Source organism: Rutidosis leptorrhynchoides, chromosome 3, assembly GCF_046630445.1.
Source record: "Rutidosis leptorrhynchoides isolate AG116_Rl617_1_P2 chromosome 3, CSIRO_AGI_Rlap_v1, whole genome shotgun sequence".
In the NCBI taxonomy this organism is placed as follows: domain Eukaryota; kingdom Viridiplantae; phylum Streptophyta; class Magnoliopsida; order Asterales; family Asteraceae; genus Rutidosis; species Rutidosis leptorrhynchoides.
The window spans coordinates 84176251-84197293 of record NC_092335.1 but is presented as its reverse complement, the minus strand read 5'-3'; positions in this window follow the sequence as shown (position 1 = coordinate 84197293).

Here is a 21043-nt window from a genome sequence, read left to right as displayed (position 1 = left end):
TCCCTCTCACTCATCAAGCTAGCAATAGTACCTATGTGTTTTTCTAGATTCAAAATGGAAGCTTGTTGAGTTCTTAATGACTGATCAAACCTCTCATTCGTTTGGGTTTGAGATGTAATGAATTGTGTTTGAGATTCCATTAGCTTTGCCATCATTTCTTCCAGATTTGGCTTTTTCTCTTCGATTTGTTGTGGTGGTTTATACAAACTAGGTCTTTGTTGATTGAAAATATTGTTTTGAGTTGGTTGGTTATTTGGACCTTGTTGGTTGTACGAGTTATTGTTGGGTCCATTTGAATTGTAAAGAATGTTTTGATTTCGATTGAAGTTTGGCCTTGGCGGTTGATAATTATTTTGATAATTATTTTACGGCCTTTGGTTCATGTAGGAAACATTCTCACGTTGTTCCATTGTTTGCTCAATGTGACAATCTTTCGTTAAGTGTGGTCCACTGCATTACTCACAACTGATTCGTATTGCGTGAATATCTTTAGTCATCTTTTCCATTCGTCTTTCGAAAGCATCTATTTTTGCGGAAACGGAATCAAAGTCATGACTAGAATCGGCTCTAGCCGCTTTAGATGAACGAAAAATATCTTTTTCCTGGTGCCACTCATGCGAGTGGGAAGCTGTGTTATCAATGATTTTGTGAGCTTCGGTTGCGGTTTTCTTCATAATGTAACCACCAGCTGCTGTGTCGATGTATTTTCGTGTAGCAACGTTGACACCTTGGTAGAATATTTGTACTATTTGATAAGTGTCTAAACCATGTTGTGGACATCCACTCAACAACTTTCCAAATCTTGTCCACGCCTCATATAGAGTTTCATTTGGCTTTTGTGTGAACGTAACTATTTCTCCTTGAAGTCTCACGGCTTTAGATGCCGGAAAGAATTGTTTAAGAAATTTTTCACCTAAAACATCCCATGTATCAATCGCCCCTTCAGGTAACGATTCTAACCACTCTTTAGCTTCTCCCTTTAAAGTCCAGGGAAATAACATGAGATATATCTGTTCATCCTCAACTTCTCGGATTTTGAATAGTGTACAAATCCTATTAAAGGTACGAAGATGTTCGTTTGGATCTTCTTTTGGCGTACCACTAAATTGGCATTGGTTAGTTACCATGTGTAGGATTTGTCCTTTGATTTCATAATCTGGTGCATTAACATCTGCTTAATAATGGTGTGACATTGGCCCGTGCGTGTAGCTCTCATTCGGTCTTCCATACTTAGAGGTTCTTGATTTTCCTTGATTGGATTTATTGAATCTGAATCACTAGAGGATTCTGATTTAATGGTTTCTTCCTCGACAATCTCTGGATGAGTGATTTGTGGTTCGGGAGGAATGATTAGTGGTTCAGGATCTCTGAATTGTCCTTGAATATCCTCCGGATTCTCAATTGTGAGGTTGGGTTCAAAAAATGAATTATCGGAAATTTGAATTGGATTACTTGGTTGACTTGATGACGATTCTAAAGAAAAATCAACGGCGACAATATTGACTAGATGTCTTGATCGAGTTACAGGTGGTGAACGTATGAAAGGTGATGAACGTTTTGCTCGGTGCATTCACAGAATATCCTATTAGTTATAAAAAGATAGAAAAATTATATAAGTTATCAAATTAATAGACTTTTCTGCTTTGCCCACGTTTCGAATAGCCAAAAGATGTAGCAGAGAACCAGAACCCTTTAAATCGGAAGCTCACAACTCAGCCACTAACAAATCCAACTATTACTACGAAGCAGAAAATTTTGATGTCTATCAATTTAACCTCTTAAAATAACTGTTCGTTTTGAATTATTAGAGAAGAAATAGAGAAAATTCTAAGTCCTAAAAACTAGAGCGGCGAGAAATAAGAAAGAAAAAGAGTAGCGTCGAAAAACGTCGAAAAATAAAAAATTGAAAAATAAAATAAGAAAGTAGCGCGTCGAAACTTAAAATTCTAAAATTTAAATATTAAAAGTTGCGTCTAAAGTTATTAAAACTTAAAAGAAATTCTATATCCAAAACGGCAATATCTTAGTTAGGCACTAAATTTTATTAAATACTAAAACGATAAGCGACGTCGTAAAATTCTAAAGCGCCTAAATTTTAGTCTAAAGAAAAAGTACTTAAGGGATTTTACGGCAAATCCTAAAAATAAAAAAAGTATAAAAATAACTACGGCAAAAATTATAACTTAAACTAATCACGAGCGAAAAATATAAATATTACGAATAAACGATTAAAAAGATATGAAATATAGAAATAATACTTAAAGTTATGAAAATACAATTTTTATAAAAATATTATTTTTATTATTGTATAAAAGTATTTATAAAACTAATTAACACTTAAAACTTAAAATACAACTTTAATTAAACTATGACTAATTAATATTAAATATAAACCCTAATTAGATTAATTAATAAAAATAATAATTAAATTAAACCCTAAAACGTAATTAATGCAGTCTAAGGTTCAGGCGTGTCAGGCAGCTCCGCGAGTGCGGAGGTCTGCTGCCCAAAAACTCCGTGAGTGCGGAGGATGCAGATTCAAACGAGCTGCAGGCCCAAATTACAAAGGTCCAGTTTTTTTTTTATACAATCTTTACAAAATTAATATAAGTAATATTTATTAAAGTAAACTTATGTTTTTAAGAACTAAAAAAATACTTTTATACTTTATATAAATTATATAAAAATATATTTTCTTTTTTTTTACTTGAACACTTAAATAGATATATATATTATTTTTTTTTCTTTTTAATGTTTTTAACACTTATTATAAATACAAAATATTTTTACGAAATACGAAATAATATATTTTTACAAAAATATAGTTTACAAAAATATAGCATTTTGCTTCAGCGTCCCCGGCAGCGGCGCCAAAAACTTGATGTATTGCGAGGTGTATACGAAATAGTTATATTTTTGCTACGAAATACTATTAAATACGATACAATTTTACACAAATTATTTATTTATTTAAAGAATGGATATACCTAAACCTTGCTACAACACTTATAGGTAGTGTACCTAATCGTAGAGTAGTGTAGTTTTTAGTAAGTCCGGTTCGTTCCACAGGGAGCTAATTGAAAATATACTATATTTTTATACAACTATATTATATATAATTATATTTAGGTAGTATTATTATTATTATTATAAAAAGGGGGTTTTACCGTTTAATGACCGGTTTGTCGATTTTATATTTTTAGGTGTAAAGATAAATGACAATAATTAAAGTGCGTAAAATAAATAACGATAAATAAAATGCGATATATAAAATTGCGAGTAATAAAATGACGGTAAATAAAAGTACGATGAAATATGAAATAAAAGTATTATGCTTATTTAAACTTCTGTAATCATGATGTTCGACGTGTTGATTTTAATTTATTATCATGGGTTAATTGTCCTTTGTGCTGGTTTATTTGATATGTCCATACGGTTTTTATCCATAACGGTCCATCGGTCATAAATATAAAGTGCGAGTGTTCTCGTCAAATTAATCTTATACCCGAAGTCAAATATTCCAACTAATTGGGGGTTCGAACTGTAACAAGGTTTAAATACTTAGTTTAATGAATACACCAGGTTATCGACTGTGTGCAATCCAAGGTTTTAATACTTTGTTAACAATTACACCAATTATCATTGTATGTAATCCACTTCTATTTTAATGAGATATGAATATTAATTTATCCAATTGATCAGCTTGAATAATTAATTACCCAACCCGAATAATTATTTAAATGATTGTAAAGGATGTCGTATAAACGTCACTAAATAGGACATTCGTAATCATTTTAATAATTATTAGATTAACTAATTTGAAGATAGATTCGACAGATTCCAATGAGTTGTCGCTCAATTAGACAATACCTCCCATCTATTAATAGTCATAGTCCAATGTCCACAAGTGTCGGTCTTTTGTCCAAACTCGAATTATGGTACAAAATCCAATAACCCCATCTTAATATTTAGCCCAACATCATGATTACTTCGATTTAAATAAGCATAATAATAACTTAGTTACGAGACATTAAATTAAAAAGGAAGAACATAGCTTACAATGATTTTTAATAGCGTAGCGTTACACGGACATAGTTTCGACTTACAAACTTAAAACATTCGCCACTATAACCTTATTATTATTAACTTAAATTAAAATTAAAATTTTAAATATAAATATATATATTTTACGTAGATAGAAAGAAAGAAAAAAGGGATGGTTCATCGAGCAGAATTCGCGAGCTTTTATAGGCCCACTTTGAACTGTACAGCTCTGCGAGTGCGGAGCTTTTGTGCTTCACAGCTCCGCGAGTGCGGAGGTTCGCATTCCAGCTCACACAAATTGGATCCTCGGCTGCCGACGTTTATTTTTATAATATATAAATATAATATATATATATAATTTGCATAATTAATTATATATTATATTATATTTATGTGCATAGTTGACTTGTAATTTTAGGTCCGTTGCGTCGCGCACTGAAAGTTGGTTCATGTCTCGGTTCCGGATTTTCGAACGTCCTTGCGTACTATTTAATATCTTGTACTTTGCATTTTGCGTCTTGTACTCTTGTAATTTTGAGACGTTTCTCATCAATAATTTGAACCACTTTGATTGTACTTTGTACTTTGTACTTTTTAGCTTTTTGGTCGTTTGCGTCTTCAAATCGTCGAATCTGTCTTTTGTCTTCACCTTTTATTATTTAAACGAATATCACTTGTAAATAGAACAATTGCAACTAAAAGCTTGTCTTTCTTGAGGGATAATGCTATGAAATATATGTTCGTTTTTAGCATTATCAGTCAACAGTTATACATATACATATAACGTCTATCTCCTGGACTTATGTAGTTCAATTCTGAAATTCTGAATAAGCACTCCAATTTACGAGTCAGTTCTTAAAGCTTTGAAAAATGCTGATGGAGCAGCAAAAACTGTAAACTACTTTTACAGTCGAAAGTTTGATGATAAAGAATAGTATGTTGGCAAGCTCAAAAAAAAAAAAATTTGATACTGAAAAACGGATTGAGCAAACCATGAAGGAGACCAAGGAAAAATACAAAGACCAAACTCTGTATTTAAATAATCCTGATGAATATGTTTCTGATGAAATCTTTAGCAAATACCTTACTCCTTAATTACTCTAAATCATTGTGAATGAATTTCTTCATCACACTATGATTCTAAAATTCTAAGATATTATCGTATCTTTCATTATGAATATCCTCAATATTTCTGGAGAAATCTTCATAACTATTCTGATCCGATATTAATTCCCTCCCCGCATTATCTGTATTACATCATAAAAGAAACTGTTTTAGTTTCTAAATTTCTGGAAAAAAAAATCAAGTTTAAATTATGAATGTTTTTGAAGTAGTGTTGGAGACTGAAGCATGAGTTAGTATAATATAATGACACTTGATCAACGTGATTATATTATAGTAAGTCATGCTGAGTTTCTACTGGAATGTGATGATTCACATTACCATCATCATGTACCATGTTATACGACTCTTACATTCAATCTATTCTCTAAACATATCAAGAACATATTATCTTGATAGTTCTATCTTTTCCCTTGAATTTCGGAAATCAACCGTGACTATGTCACTGGTTAAGACGAATCTGCATTTACTAATTTCACTCTTTTGCGATAGCTTCACTCGTACTCTTCACATAATCAAATTGTTTTATTCATATTACTTAATAATGATAAAACTTTATTTATCAACTCATATTTGTCAGGAAAACATTCTTATTGTTAGCCATGATGATCTCGATCAAATTTCGGGGACGAAATTTCTTTAACGGGTAGGTACTGTGACGACCCGGAAATTTCCGACCAAATTTAAACTTTATCTTTATATGATTCTGACACGATAAGCAAAGTTTGTTAAGTTAAATCTCAAGAATTTTAAAATGTGTTCATACATTCATTTATACCTTTGACTGTTTTCGACGATTCACGAACAAATGTGTACAAATAAATATATATGTATAGATATATATGTAAATAAATAAATAAATATAAACATAAATATATATATAATAATTTGAAATAATAAAATATAATTTAATCATTAGAATTGAATATGTAGTATAATATACAAGGTAATAAAATGATTATTAAAATAAAACTATATATATAAGTGTATATAATTTCTATAAATAGTTAATTGGATATGTATATTATAAGATACATAAAAGGTTTGACTATTAGATGTTATATATATAATTATTAAAATATACATGATTAATACTATGTAATATTAATATATTAAATTAACTGCAAGTTAAATTACTATTATTGTTATTACATTTATTAAAATAAATATTGTTAGTAAAATCAATAAAAATATTATATATATAGATATGAAATTTGGTATGTAAAAATGCTCATTATTAATATTGTTAACATTAATAATATTAATATTATTATAATTAGCATTATTACTTGTATCATTAATAATACTATTATTATCATTTTTAATATGATTATCAGTTTATTTATAATTATTAAACCTATCTTTTATCAATTATCTTTATTATTAACGTTATCATATCAATATTTTCTATTACACTGTATTACTTGATATTATTATTAATGGTTATTAGTATTTTTATCCATATATTATGATTACAATTATGAGTATTATTATTAATGTGATTACCATTATTATTAGCATCAATATTATTATTAGTATTATTAATTAATGATGATATATGATTAAGTAATATCATTTAGTGTTATTATTATTATTTTTAATAATATTAATATAAGTATTATGATTGTTATTATGTTAATATAATTAATATGATTATCAATATCATTAATATAATTTACATTCTTATCATTATATTTAGTATTATCCTTTAGGAATTAATAATATTATTATTACTAACATTATCATTATTAGTATTATTATTATTGTTATTATTATTAACACGAATTGGATCATGTTAATAACCTTAATATTATAAAATCTATAATACAAGTTGATATGGTAAATTTATGAAAATGGTTATTAATTTAAATTATAGGAACTGTAGTTATGAAATTAGAAAATTTAACACGAAGCTTTTGATAAAACTAATTCTTATTAACACGGTTATTATTATTATTATGCTATCATTATATTATTAAAGAAAATCATCATTTTTAAATTATCATTATTACTATTATTACTATCATTATTATTATCATTCTTATCATTTTCAGTATTTTTACAAATACATATTTTTATATAAAAATATATTACAATAATATTAATACTACAAAGCGTTATATTTTTATTATCAAAATGATATCAAATTAATATATATATATATATATATATAATATATATATATATATATATATATATATATATATATATATATATATATATATATATATATATATATATATATAAGATGTCGATCAATATATAAACATATAATTTTTTTTTTATCATTTATAAACTTTAAAATAAATTTTTATTATTAATATGTTATAATGAATGATATATATTAGTATATATATAAACAAATTAAATATATTAAAATTTATCTAAATAATATATAATATAACACGTATATTATTAATAATAATATATGTAAATTGTTCAAATATGATCATATGTGTTAACATATATACTTTATATAGGTTCGTGAATCCGAGGTCAACCCTGCATTGTTCAGTATCATCGTATGAATATTTTTACTACAAAATATTGTATTGTGAGTTTCATTTGCTCCATTTTTAAATGGTTTTGCAATATATATTTTTGAGACTGAGAATACATGTGCTGCTTTATAAATGTTTGACGAAATAGACACAAGTACTTAAAACTACATTCTATGGATGGATTATTAAACCGAATATGCCCCTTTTTAGTCTGGTAATATAAGAATTAGGCAACAGACACCCTAATTGACGTGAATCCTAAAGATAGATCTATTGGGCCCAACGAGCCCCATCCAAAGTACCGGATGCTTTAGTACTTCAAATTTATCATGTCCGAAGGGAGTCCCGGAATGATGGGGATATTCTATGTGCATCTTGTTAAGGTCGGTTACCAGGTGTTCACCATATGAATGATTTTTATCTCTATGCAGTGCAAAATGCCTGATATGAGATGATGTTTATGAGAAATGGAAATTAAATCTTGTGGTCTATTAAAATTATGGAAATGATTGATTACGATAAACTAGAGAACTCACCAACCTTTTGGTTGACACTTTAAAGCATGTTTATTCTCAGGTGTTAAAGAAATCTTCCGCTGTGCATTTGCTCATATTAGAGATATTACTTGGAGTCATTCATGACATATTTCAAAAGACGTTGCATTCGAGTCATCGAGTTTATCAAGATTATTATTAAGTAAATTACAGTTGGATATAATATGAAATGGTATGCATGCCGTCAACTTTAGATGTAATGAAAGTTTGTCTTTTAAAAACGAATGCAATGTTTATAAAATGTATCATATAGAGGTCAAGTACATCGCGATGTAACCATATGTTATTGTATTCGTCCTTATGGATTAGGACGGATCGCTTCAGTGAGTATAGTTGATGATTTGCTGAATCAGAATCGTAGAATATAACATATTAATTTTGAATTTATATATCTCTCGGGTATTACCTACCGGTTAAAAGTTTCACAAGTAATATTTTGTACCAGAAAATTTTATTACAGTCTTTATGAAAATATATGTATGTATATTTTCTTCAGATGTGTAACGTCCTCCAGATAGGGTCTGGAAGAAACGTCACTAATATCAAATAAACCAACATATTATAATATACGAGAACAATACTACATGATAAAATCAAACTTTATTGAGAGTATGCAGCGGAAAATGAATTGTCGTTACAAGAATTGAAATTACAATAAAGTAAATGTTTCAAATGCAAGAATAGTAAATGCGATATCTCTTATTTCTAAGTCCAAGTAGCATCACATAAGCAGTAAGTAAGTAAGCTTGAATCAATAAGCACCTAAGACAAACATGCTAAAGTATCAACAAAAAAGGTTGAGTGAAATCATAGGTTTAACAAAAGTAGTTATCGTTGTTTTTAAACCACAAGATTTAGTTTGTAAAGTTGATCTCCCGCAGGATCAAAAAGTTATGCCAATGCGTGATATTTAGACTAAACGTTCAAGTTTGCCCCAAAGACAAGTTGTAGTTTATACTTGTCGGTTTAATTTCATTATTAAGTAATACAAAGACTTAGTCAAATGTATCGGGGACGTTACTCCCGATAGGCCTACCCCCAATAATTAAGAATGCATTTAATGAGCAATTAAAAATATCACTGTAGGGACTTAGTCGGACATAGCCTGGTATAGCATAGTTTAGTAGTTTGGTACTTGTGTCTAAGTTGTAAAATGTAAAAACAGCATGTGTCTCACCCCAATAAAAGTAAGTAAGTTTGCTAGCAATAAAGAGCGGGGCTATGAATTCACCTTAGTAAGTAGAGAGAGAGAGAGAGTTATTTCTCTGAATAGAAAGTTGGATGAGTGAGCAGAAAAGTCAACCTATTGACATTTAAGAGTAGTAAGTGTTTTTGCCCAATTTTAAGTAGATGTTTAAGTATGATAGTGTTGTAAGTATAGTTCGTTTTACTAAGTTTCCTTTCCTAGTAAGTTTCTATTTTTAGAAATTTTCCTCTTTTAGTTGATTTCTTATCTTAGTAAGTTTCTATAACTAGAAAGTTTCTACTTTAAGAGTGTTTTCCATTTTAGGATACTCGCCGTATTAGATAAGCTTCTAATCACCCCTTGCCCTTCGAATGGCCATTTCAGGTCTAGGGGCTTGAGCTATAGAATCCTTTAAATCGGAAATCCAAACCCTTTCGCCTAGAGTTTCGTAGAAACCATTCGTCAAGAAAGTTCGAAGATCTATACATCTCTAATACATATCCCAACATGTTTTTATGTGTTATAATATAAGTAGTAGGTTATAGGTGTTAGTAATAGTAATAGTGTATACATGTTAATTAATAGTATAAGTAGTATTAGGGTTTCATTAATTAGGGTTAGTTAATTAAAGTAGTATTTTAATGATTAGGGTTTAGGGTTTTGAGGATCTAAATAATATGAATGTTAAGATCATGCACGAATATGATTATGAATATAAACATGAATTGAAAGAAAGATTTAAAAGTTTTAAGATTTTGGATCATATATTGTTAATGATGATGAAGATTAACAAGAAACAAGAAGAAAACTTGGTGATGAAGATCAAATAATCCAAATAATGAAGAACACGCTTGAAAATCTTGATGAACACAAAGAACAAGCTTGAAGATCCGAATACCACAAGAGAAGAGAGGGAGAGGGAGAGATTGTTTTTGAGAGAGGATTTTGGTGTGATTTGTGAATGAGAAACTAGGAGTCTGGGGGTGTTTATATAGTGCAAGTATTAGAGTGTTAGTCAAGATAAGGATGTTCTAATTAATGATTTTATTTTATTTTATAATTTTTAGTCAACAATAGGTGGTACTAGTTTATATATATATATATATATATATATAGTTTATATATATATATATTTTATTTTATTTTTTAGTCAACATAAGGATGTAATTGTTTAAGATTCTTTAGTCTCATTATTATTATTATTATTATTATTATTATTATTATTATTATTATTATTATTATTATTATTATTATTATTATTATTATTATTATTATTACATTTACTACATGATAAGTATTATTTACTTTTTACTAATTCATGACTTGTATATATATATTTTTATTTAGTTCCCAATTGTTTTATTATTTATATAATTGTCACTTTTTATTTATTACTTATAGGTTATTAGTTATAATATTACATAAATGCATAAATTTTAATTAGCAGTGAGTGTCGACTAACAGTTTATTATTTTCATCTTTTATTAACTTGTCAATTATTGCACAAAGTTAATTAATATGTTTTATAACTCTTAACACTTAACAATTATTGATTAAAGTTTAATCATTAAGTTTTAATTATATTGTTTGGGCGTTTAATATTGAAAAAATATAGAATGGAAAAATGAGGGTCGTTATAGTACCTCCCCGTTATTAGAAACTTCGTCCCGGAGTTTTAAGTAGATTTCTCGTTTGCATCAGCAGTTGAGAAGAGATGGGGATATTTCCGTATCGTTTAGTCTTCGCGTTCCTATGTATGTTAGGGGCTTCTACGCGAATCCCAACGGACTTTAACAATAGAGTTTGATTTTCACGTTCCCAGGTACGGTCGGGGCCAATGAGTGTTAACAATAAGTATATTGTTTTGTTTACATGTTTGATCTCATGATCCTTAACCTTAATAGGTCATTTACAAGTGTATTAAATGCGGAGAATTTTCCAAGGAATAACAAGAGTGTCGTTTGACTAGTTTTTCTTTAAAAGGAAAGATGATGCTATAACAGCATGAAATGTATTATTGAGTTCGTTAAGATCTTGAGTGTTTATGCTGCAGTAGTAGGGCAGATAAAATAGAGTAAAGTACGTAAAGATTTCAGTTACATAGTTTGATGTATGGCTGGTGTTTGTTAGAGATAGTACCAGCTTCAAGTTTCGAAAGGTAACCATAATACCTTTAGTTTTCAAGAGATGCCTAATAGACAAATGAGATGTTAGTTGAGAGTTCGTTGATCTCAGGATAATACGAGCGAATAAATTTAAGACATCATTCAGTATACATGAGAACTTGTCTTTAGAAATAGTTTCAAAATGTAGCTTTAAGATTTATGATTTCAGTTTCATGTCGAATCATAGATTAAAACTTGACTAGAATAACATCTAGTTGCAAATCAAAAAGGAAGGAATGTTTAGAGTATCTTCATAAATGTCTAAGGTAATTCCTTCAGAGTAAGAAAAGTGTTTTCGCACAAATGGCTAGTCGGTCTATTATTTACTTATGAGTTTAAATGTGGATGAGAATAAATGTGAATCATTGATTATAAGGTATTGTTTCTACCATGAAGGAACCTTTGCTTCCTTGTTCAAAAGATCGTAGTATTGATGTTTACGAGAGCGTCGTGCTTTGGCCGTAAAATACTGGAAGTAGAAACTTCTTAACGAATAACATAGCAAGGAAGAGATGATGTACGTAAAGAGGTAAGTCTCGTTCTTGCACGGAGAATGAGAATAAAGGTGATCCAAACACGTTGGAGAGTAATACGAAAGTTTTAATAATAAACCAAAGTAATTTTTGAAAAGTTGCGACATTTGTTATAACAATATAAACGAAGCGGAGCTATTGGTAAAACTTGAGTTATGTACAACATGTACTATTTTATGTGAAATAATTTGAACAATATGATAAAAAGAGTTGTTTAAAAGAATGTTTAATTTAATGAAACAAAGGTAAATTGCTAAAAATGCGAAAGTGTTTATATAATTAGTGAAAGTAATTTTAGAGGAGGTGACGAAATGATGTTCATAGTACAACTAGGGTTACGTAAAATTTTGTAAAGTAATTTCGATTTAATCAAAGTGGAAATTTGTAGAAGTGAAAGTATAATTTGATATGTACTAGTCAAAGTACGTAAAGTTAAGTTTATGTATAAGGTTTTATAAATCACATAAATGAAAAATTATTTTTTTATAAATTCCGAGATAGTTTGAAAATAAAGACTCGTGTAAGAAATCTTTGGAAAACAAGATACTTGTATTTAAGAGTGTATTTGTTTGAGAAAAATTGATTGAAGATTTTAAAATTCCGGATGATAATTGTGTAATAATTGTTTCAAGGTAGTGAAAACTAATGGATCGACTTTTATCAGCGCATGAGTCCTTGGACTCGAAATGTTAACATTAAAGTTAGAAGGATGATAATGTGATTATCATCAAATGAGTAAATCCCTCGGATTTAGAGTTATGTATGAAAGAACTTCAAATAAGATTTGCAACTTTGAATCATTCGAATGATAGTGAGAGTTCGAGAACTCAGCATGAATAATCTGGCAGTCGCATAGACAAGTATAAATAAATGCTAAAGCAGTGACTTTCAACTATGTAATGATTGTTTGAATTCAGCCTTAATTGGTCTGAGAGGAGGATACGTTAAAGTATGATGGAATCATTTCAATTGTTACAGCAGTTTTTCAGATGAGTTTAGCTCAAACCACAACTTGAGATAGTGTATTTCACCTCTGGTTTTCGAGTTGACAATGATCGATTATTGTTTGAGTATAGCACCATTACTTGCATGGTGCCAAGTAGTCTATTATAAGTAGATGTACGAGTACAGAAGTTCCTTGACTATGATAGTTAAAACGATACATGTATGGAGGTTCCATTCTTTAGAAGATTATGCATATGAGATATTTATCATCTCGACATAGATAATGTAATGGTGTTTGTAATATCGACGTTGGAGGGTTCAAATGACATAGGTTTTTGAAAGTCATATGAGAATTTACACCGAGAGTGTAATAACAAGTGATGATTATGTATCAATGATCAGGAGATATCCATTTAGGATGAATGAATTTCAAGATTCGATTGTCTACAACTTTTTATGGTACATGAAAGTTTGTTAAATGAGTATGAGATAGATATATAGTTTGATTAGAATGAGTTCTTCGTATCTACTAAATATCAAGATGATCATTTTTCTCTTTTCATGCCCTTGCATTTGGTTTTTGAACAGATAGCTTGAGAGTTTTTCTTTGATTCACTTTATATTCCATACGTCATGATATTAGAATATCTCTATGAATTACCGTAATATAATCACGTTGGCCACCGTCATTATATTTCACTAATTCATATTTCCTTTCCAAGGTCACTCCATAAGGTCAGGATATGTGATCAATGATGACTTCTAATATAGTGTGTTAAGGACAGCAGTAATCTTAGCTGGATCGACAACATGTCAGTTTTAAGCCAAAACTTGCACTTTGGAAAAGTTTGCGTAGAGTTGTTCTTTTTCTCAAGAATGAGTTTGCAAATGTTGCTCACGTCCCTTCTCACTCTTGGAGTAGTTCGAAATGTCATCCGTGAAAACAGTTACTAACTTATGGTTTGCTAGTTTTAAGTTGCAGTCTTTATAGACTTGGTTAACCTTCATATCTTTGATAGTTATGAAAGTTGTGGAAGACGTAGTCAGACGAGGAAATTATGAAACATCGTGGTAAGAGTTGGTGTAGTTGGACGAACCATGATTCTTCACTACATAAGGGTGTATAGAAGTTTGATAAATCCGATAGGATAAAGATAAATATGATATAAACGAAACACTTTATATTATTAAGAACGAGGCATTAAATTAGCCTTTTTAATACACGATTCGGATATAGAAATGGTTTAAGGCATAGCCTTTACATAGATGAGAAATTGGAATAGGATAAACTAGGAAATATTAGGATTGAAGTAGTCTTCATATTTCTTCTTCTCGTCTTTAACCTTCTTCATAAACTTCTCAACTTTCTCATTCTTCTCCTTTTGTTTCTCATGCAGGAACTCGGGGCGGTTTTCCTCCATCTTCAATCTAAAGTTAACATCTTCTCTTAGGTAGGCAAGAGATTGCTTCCCCCATCGGGCATTTCTATCACCTTCATACTTCACCAACCTTATCTCCTTCTTTAGCTCAGCATTTTCCTCCATGAGCTTCCTGATCACTAGGTCTTTTTCCTTCATTTGAACATCGATCCTTGCAATATGACGAATTAGGCCATCGGTAGTTTTTCGCAGATTCATGATTTCGTACTTGGCATCAAATTCTTCGTAGGAAGGAGATCGGGATCTTTTCTTTGACGGACCATCTTCTTTAAAATCAGCAGGGCGTTTCCCTTTAATTTCCGTTCTTGGAGTCGGGTAGTATTCGGGAGAATTAGGTAAAGTATCCGGACTATAGTTTGGTGAGGGAGGACCACCAAAGCCATAAGTTGGACTTTAGACTGGTCTTGCAGTTGAAGGATATCCAGTATCTTCTTCAATAGCAGGTTTGAAGTGAGTCATTAAGTCAGATGGTTTGAAAAGAATTGTCTTGTCAATTTTATTAACGCTTGACATCCTATCATTAGGAAAGAGACTTTGATTAGCATTTTAAGCCAAGATTATCAAGGCAAGGTTGTTAAGATTATAAGACAATCCTAAGTGCTTTAAAGTCTAAGGCAGGAAAGGTTATAGTTTCCTAGATTGCTAAGACACCCTAGCTAGCAAGTAAGGCACACATAAAGATGCAATCCTAGTTCTCTATAACAGCCTGGTTTGCTCTGATACCACTCTGTAACGTCCTCCAGATAGGGTCTGGAAGAAACATCACTAATATCAAATAAACCAACATATTATAATATACGAGAACAATACTACATGATAAAATTAAATTTTATTGAGAGTACGCAGCGGAAAATGAAATGTCGTTACAAGAATTGAAATTAAAATAAAGTAAATGTTTCAAATGCAAGAATAGTAAATGCGATATCTCTTATTCCTAAGTCCAAGTAGCATCACATAAGCAGTAAGTAAGTAAGCTTGAATCAATCAGTACCTAAGACAAACATGCTAAAGTGTCAACCAAAAAGGTTGAATGAAATCATAGGTTTAACAAAAGTAGTTATCGTTATTTTTAGACCACAAGATTTAGTTTGTAAAGTTGATCTCCCGCAGGATCAAAAAGTTATGCCAATGCGTTATATTTTGACTAAACGTTCATGTTTGCCCCAAAGACAAGTTGTAGTTTATACTTGTCGGTTTAATTTCATTATTAAGTAATACAAAGACTTAGTCAAATGTATCGGGGACGTTACTCCCGATAGGCCTACCCCCAATAATTAAGAATGCATTTAACGAGCAATTAAAAATATCATTGTAGGGACTTAGTCGAACATAGCCGGGTATAGCATAGTTTAGTAGTTTGGTACTTGTGTCTAAGTTGTAAAATGTAAAAACAGCATGTTTCTCACCCCAATAAAAGTAAGTAAGTTTGCTAGCAATAAAGAGTGGGGCTATGAATTCACCTTAGTAAGTAGAGAGAGAGTTATTCCTCGGAATAGAAAGTTGGATGAGTGAGCAGAAAAGTCAACCTATTGACATTTAAGAGTAGTAAGTGTTTTTGCCCAAGTTTAAGTAGATGTTTAAGTATGATAGTGTTGTAAGTATAGTTCATTTTACTAAGTTTCCTTTCCTAGTAAGTTTCTATTTTTAGAAAGTTTACACTTTTAGTAGATTTCTTATCTTAGTAAGTTTCTATAACTAGAAAGTTTCTACTTTAAGAGTGTTTTCCATTTTAGGATACTTGCCATATTAGATAAGCTTCTAATCAACCCTTTCCCTTCGAATGGCCATTTTAGATCTAGGGGCTTGAGCCTTTAAATCGGAAATCCAAACCCTTCCGCCTAGAGTTTCGTAGAAACCATTCGTCAAGAAAGTTCGAAGATCTATACATCTCTAATACATATCCCAAAATGTTTTTATGTGTTATAATATAAGTAGTAGGTTATAGGTGTTAGTAATAGTAATAGTGTATACATGTTAATTAATAGTATAAGTAGCATTAGGGTTTCATTAATTAGGGTTAGTTAATTAAAGTAGTATTTTAATGATTAGGGTTTAGGGTTTTGAGGATCTAAATAATATGAATGTTAAGATCATGCACGAATATGATTATGAATATAAACATGAATTGAAAGAAAGATTTAAAAGTTTTAAGATTTTGGATCATACCTTGTTAATGATGATGAAGATTAGCAAGAAACAAGAAGAAAACTTGGTGATGAAGATCAAATAACCCAAATAATGAAGAATACGCTTGAAAATCTTGATGAACACGAAGAACAAGCTTGAAGATCTGAATACCACAAGAGAGGGAGAGGGAGAGATTGTTTTTGAGAGAGAATTTTGGTGTGATTTGTGAATGAGAAACTAGAAGTCTAAGGGTGTTTATATAGTACAAATATTAGAGTGTTAGTCAACATAAAGATGTCCTAATTAATGATTTTATTTTATTTTATAATTTTTAGTCAACAATAGGTGGTACTAGTTTTTATATATATATATATATATATATATATATATATATATATATATATATATATATATATATATATATATATATATATATAGTTTTTATATATATATATATATATATTTTATTTTATTTTTTAGTCAACATAAGGATGTAATTGTTTAAGATACTTTAGTCTCATTATTATTATTATTATTATTATTATTATTATTATTATTATTATTATTATTATTATTATTATTATTATTATTATTATTATTATTATTATTTTTACATTTACTACATGATAAGTATTATTTACTTTTTACTAATTCATGACTTGTATATATTTTTTTTATTTAGTTCCCAATTGTTTTATTATTTATATAAATGTCACTTTTTATTTATTACTTATAGGTTATTAGTTATAATATTACATAAATGCATAAATTTTAATTAGCAGTGAGTGTCGACTAACAGTTTGTTATTTTCATCTTTTATTAACTTGTCAATTAATGCACAAAGTTAATTAATATATTTTATAACTCTTAACACTTAATAATTGTTGATTAAAGTTTAATCATTAAGTTTTAATTATATTATTTGGGCATTTAATATTGGAAAAATATAGAATGGAAAAATGAGGGTCGTTATAAGATGTAATACAGATTTAATGAGTTAATATCATATTAAGCTCATTTGATTTTCGGCTGGATTAGAAATGAATAATCTCTAAAACATTAAAGATTTAATAATCTTTGCGGAGTATTTCACTAATGTAATCAATACTTCATTATTCAGTTTTATTGATATTTTCTCAGTGAATCATGTTGGTGCTCATGAAACTCTTGCTAACTTCGCAAGGTACGAATGATGTTTTTTAGAAAGTTTCGAGTATATCGAAAGTGTAAAATCAAACATGCAATTGAATAATACACTTAGTTTATTATGAAAAGGAATTCATTGAATTTGAAACAGAGATTGTAGTTAACGACTTTTAAGTCATTAACAAATGATGTACATTATAGCTTATTAGTGATATGAATTTATCAAGTAGTACCTACCAGTTAAAATTCACACGTAATAGCTTAGTATGAAAAGATATTTTATGGTTTCCAAAATTTCTTTGGAAATAATGAGTTAATATTTCTATGTTTCATTATTTCAATATACCCATTGATGATTGTGGTGTCAATATCGTTGATAGTTATGGAGCTGGTGTAACTTGTGGTGCAACAAGTGTTGCTGGTGTTGGTGATACTGATGGTGATGCTGGTGGTACTACCGGTGGCGCTTGTATAACAAGTCTAGCTTGTAAATCACACACTTTTCTTGTCAGGGTTTCTACTCTTCCTTCTATCATTTCGGTCCACTCATCTGATTTATGGTTAAGGCAAGAATAGATAATCTCTAAGACTTTAGAGATTACATAATCACCGCAGAATATTTCTCCAATGAATTTATGAATTAATACTTCATCGGTTATTTTGTTGGTACTCCTTGGTATCTATGGTGCGTATGACGTTGATGCTCGTGGGACAGTTTGTGATGTTGAAGCATGAGATGTGGATGTTGTTAGTGGTGGTAATGGTACTGTTGATGTTGATGATGGTGGTACTGTTGATGCCGGTGATGCTGCTGGTGCTTGTAACCTTTGCACCATATTCTCCAAAGCCACTACCCGAGTGCGAAGCTCGTTGACTTCTTCTATTACATCGGGATAATTGTCAGTTCGGACGAGCGGATGAATAAGATTTAGAATTTGAGATAGTATATAATCGTGATGATATACTCTTGAAATGATAGAGAAAATGGTGTTTCGGACAGGTTCGCCGGTAAGTGCTTCAGGTTCTTCGCCAAGAGGTGAATGTGGTGGATGGAAGGGATCACCTTCTTCTTGTCTCCAATGATTAAGTAGATTACAAACCCATCCCCAATTCATCCAGAATAGGTGATGGCTAATTGATTTATCAATTCCGGTTACGCTGCTTTCGGAGCTCAGGTCGAATTTCATATCGGAATAGCTGTCGGAATCTGGGGAATTCGAACTAGATGCGGGATCCATCTTGTATAATCAGAGAATTGATTTTTGATATGAAATAGATTATAAAACTTAGATTGGTATTCTTCAACGCATAATTTACATATGTATATATAATACCAAAATCCCATAAATTACGGAGAAATTTTCGGAAGATGTCAGGAAAAGTTTACAGTAACAGATATGTTAAGATATGAATTCGTCTGTATACTATCTATGCAATAATTGCAGGAAAACGTGTCTAGACTCAAAAATGATAAACAAAACTCGGTAAAAACAGATACGGTCATAGTCCAAACTCACTAATGCATCCTAACAATTACCAGTTAAACACACTAATGCAAATTCTGGTTCCCTATGACCTAAAGCTCTGATGCCAACTGTGATGACCCGTCCAAATTCATTTGGACGAATACATCATTCATTGATTTCATAGTGAGGTTTTGACCTCTACAAGATACATTTTGTAAACATTGCATTCTTTTGAAAAGGCACACCATAAATGAATATCAAATTCCAAGGTTTTTGACATCTGATGATTTCTACATATAGACAATCACCGTAAATAATAGTTTACAATAATACATCCGTTGACAATGCAGTCAAAATAAGATACATGGTGATGATTTTGTGAATGCAAAGTTTTCTCGAATAAAACATGTATGACTCCATGCACATAGCTTGTATAACGTATAAGCAAACAGCGGAAGACTTCTAGGAACCTGAGAATAAACATACTTAAAAGTGTCAACACAAAGGTTGGTGAGTTCATAGTTTTAGTGTTGCGCATAATCTGTATATAAAGGAGGATCACAAGATTTCAGTTGTTTCATCCAAAACGTTTATCAAAAGATTCTACGAAATTGAGCACCCTGGTAACTAAACTTAACATATATATAATAAGTACCCCTGTTTTAACATACATGCAACCAACATGTACAATACACGCAAACCAACGTGTACTAAACTCAAATAGCATACGTCTGTTTTATAGTTCAGGCTAGAGTTTCTATACCTGGAACAGACGGGGATGTCAAGCCCTATGGATCCATATACAATTACTCGCGCCCACCGGTTCTTATAACTGACAGTTACTAGTTACCAAAGCTAAGGGATTTTCGGTTCAAACTCAGTGTAGAATTTAGTATGTACTTGTGTCCATTGCGTTTAAAATAAAGTGCACGTATTCTCAGCCCAAAAATATAGATTGCAAAAGCAATTAAAAAGGGATCTATAAACTCACCTTATATGACAACCCTCATATTTCCATACCTGAATTGACTAATTTGACTATAGGGTTGTTATCCATACGTAATATATAATTAAATTCGACGTTGATCAAATATTTATTTTTAATCGACATGTTCTGTTAACTAAAGTTTACACTAATTATATAAAATAACTTTAGTTAATATTAAAGCATATTATATTTAAAACTATATGTAACATAATTATTAATTAAATGATAAGTTATTTTAATCATTATATATATTTTTAGCTTATAAAAAAAATAAAAATAAAAAGAAATAAGATTTTTTTTATAAATTAAATAATGAGCCCATGAATTTTGACTAAATATTTTCAAAAACAAAAACTTATTAAAAACATTTTTAACATGTTTTTATTATTTTGTCAAAATTAGCACCTTTATTTTATTATTTTTTTTCTTTTCACCAACCATTTTTTACCTATAAATACATGGCTCCTCATTCATTTTTTCTTGCTAAACACAAAAACTTAAGTTATTCTCTCAAAACCTTGAAGAAAATTTGAGGTACTTTCTATTTTTATTATTTTTTTTTTAATATTGTCATTGATATTTATATTTATTGTATATTCTTTATAAAATTCAAAATTAATTATGTTTATATGTTATAATTAGTATTATAAGTGTTATGATGCATAAAAATAATTTTGATAAATTATGGAATATTATTTATAATTAAATATGAATTATGCAGTGTTTAAACGTAAAAATAATGTAAAATTCGTAATAAATACTTTTAACCAAAAATAAAATATATATAATTTTTTTCTGAGTTTTTAAAACTTATATAGATCTGAAAA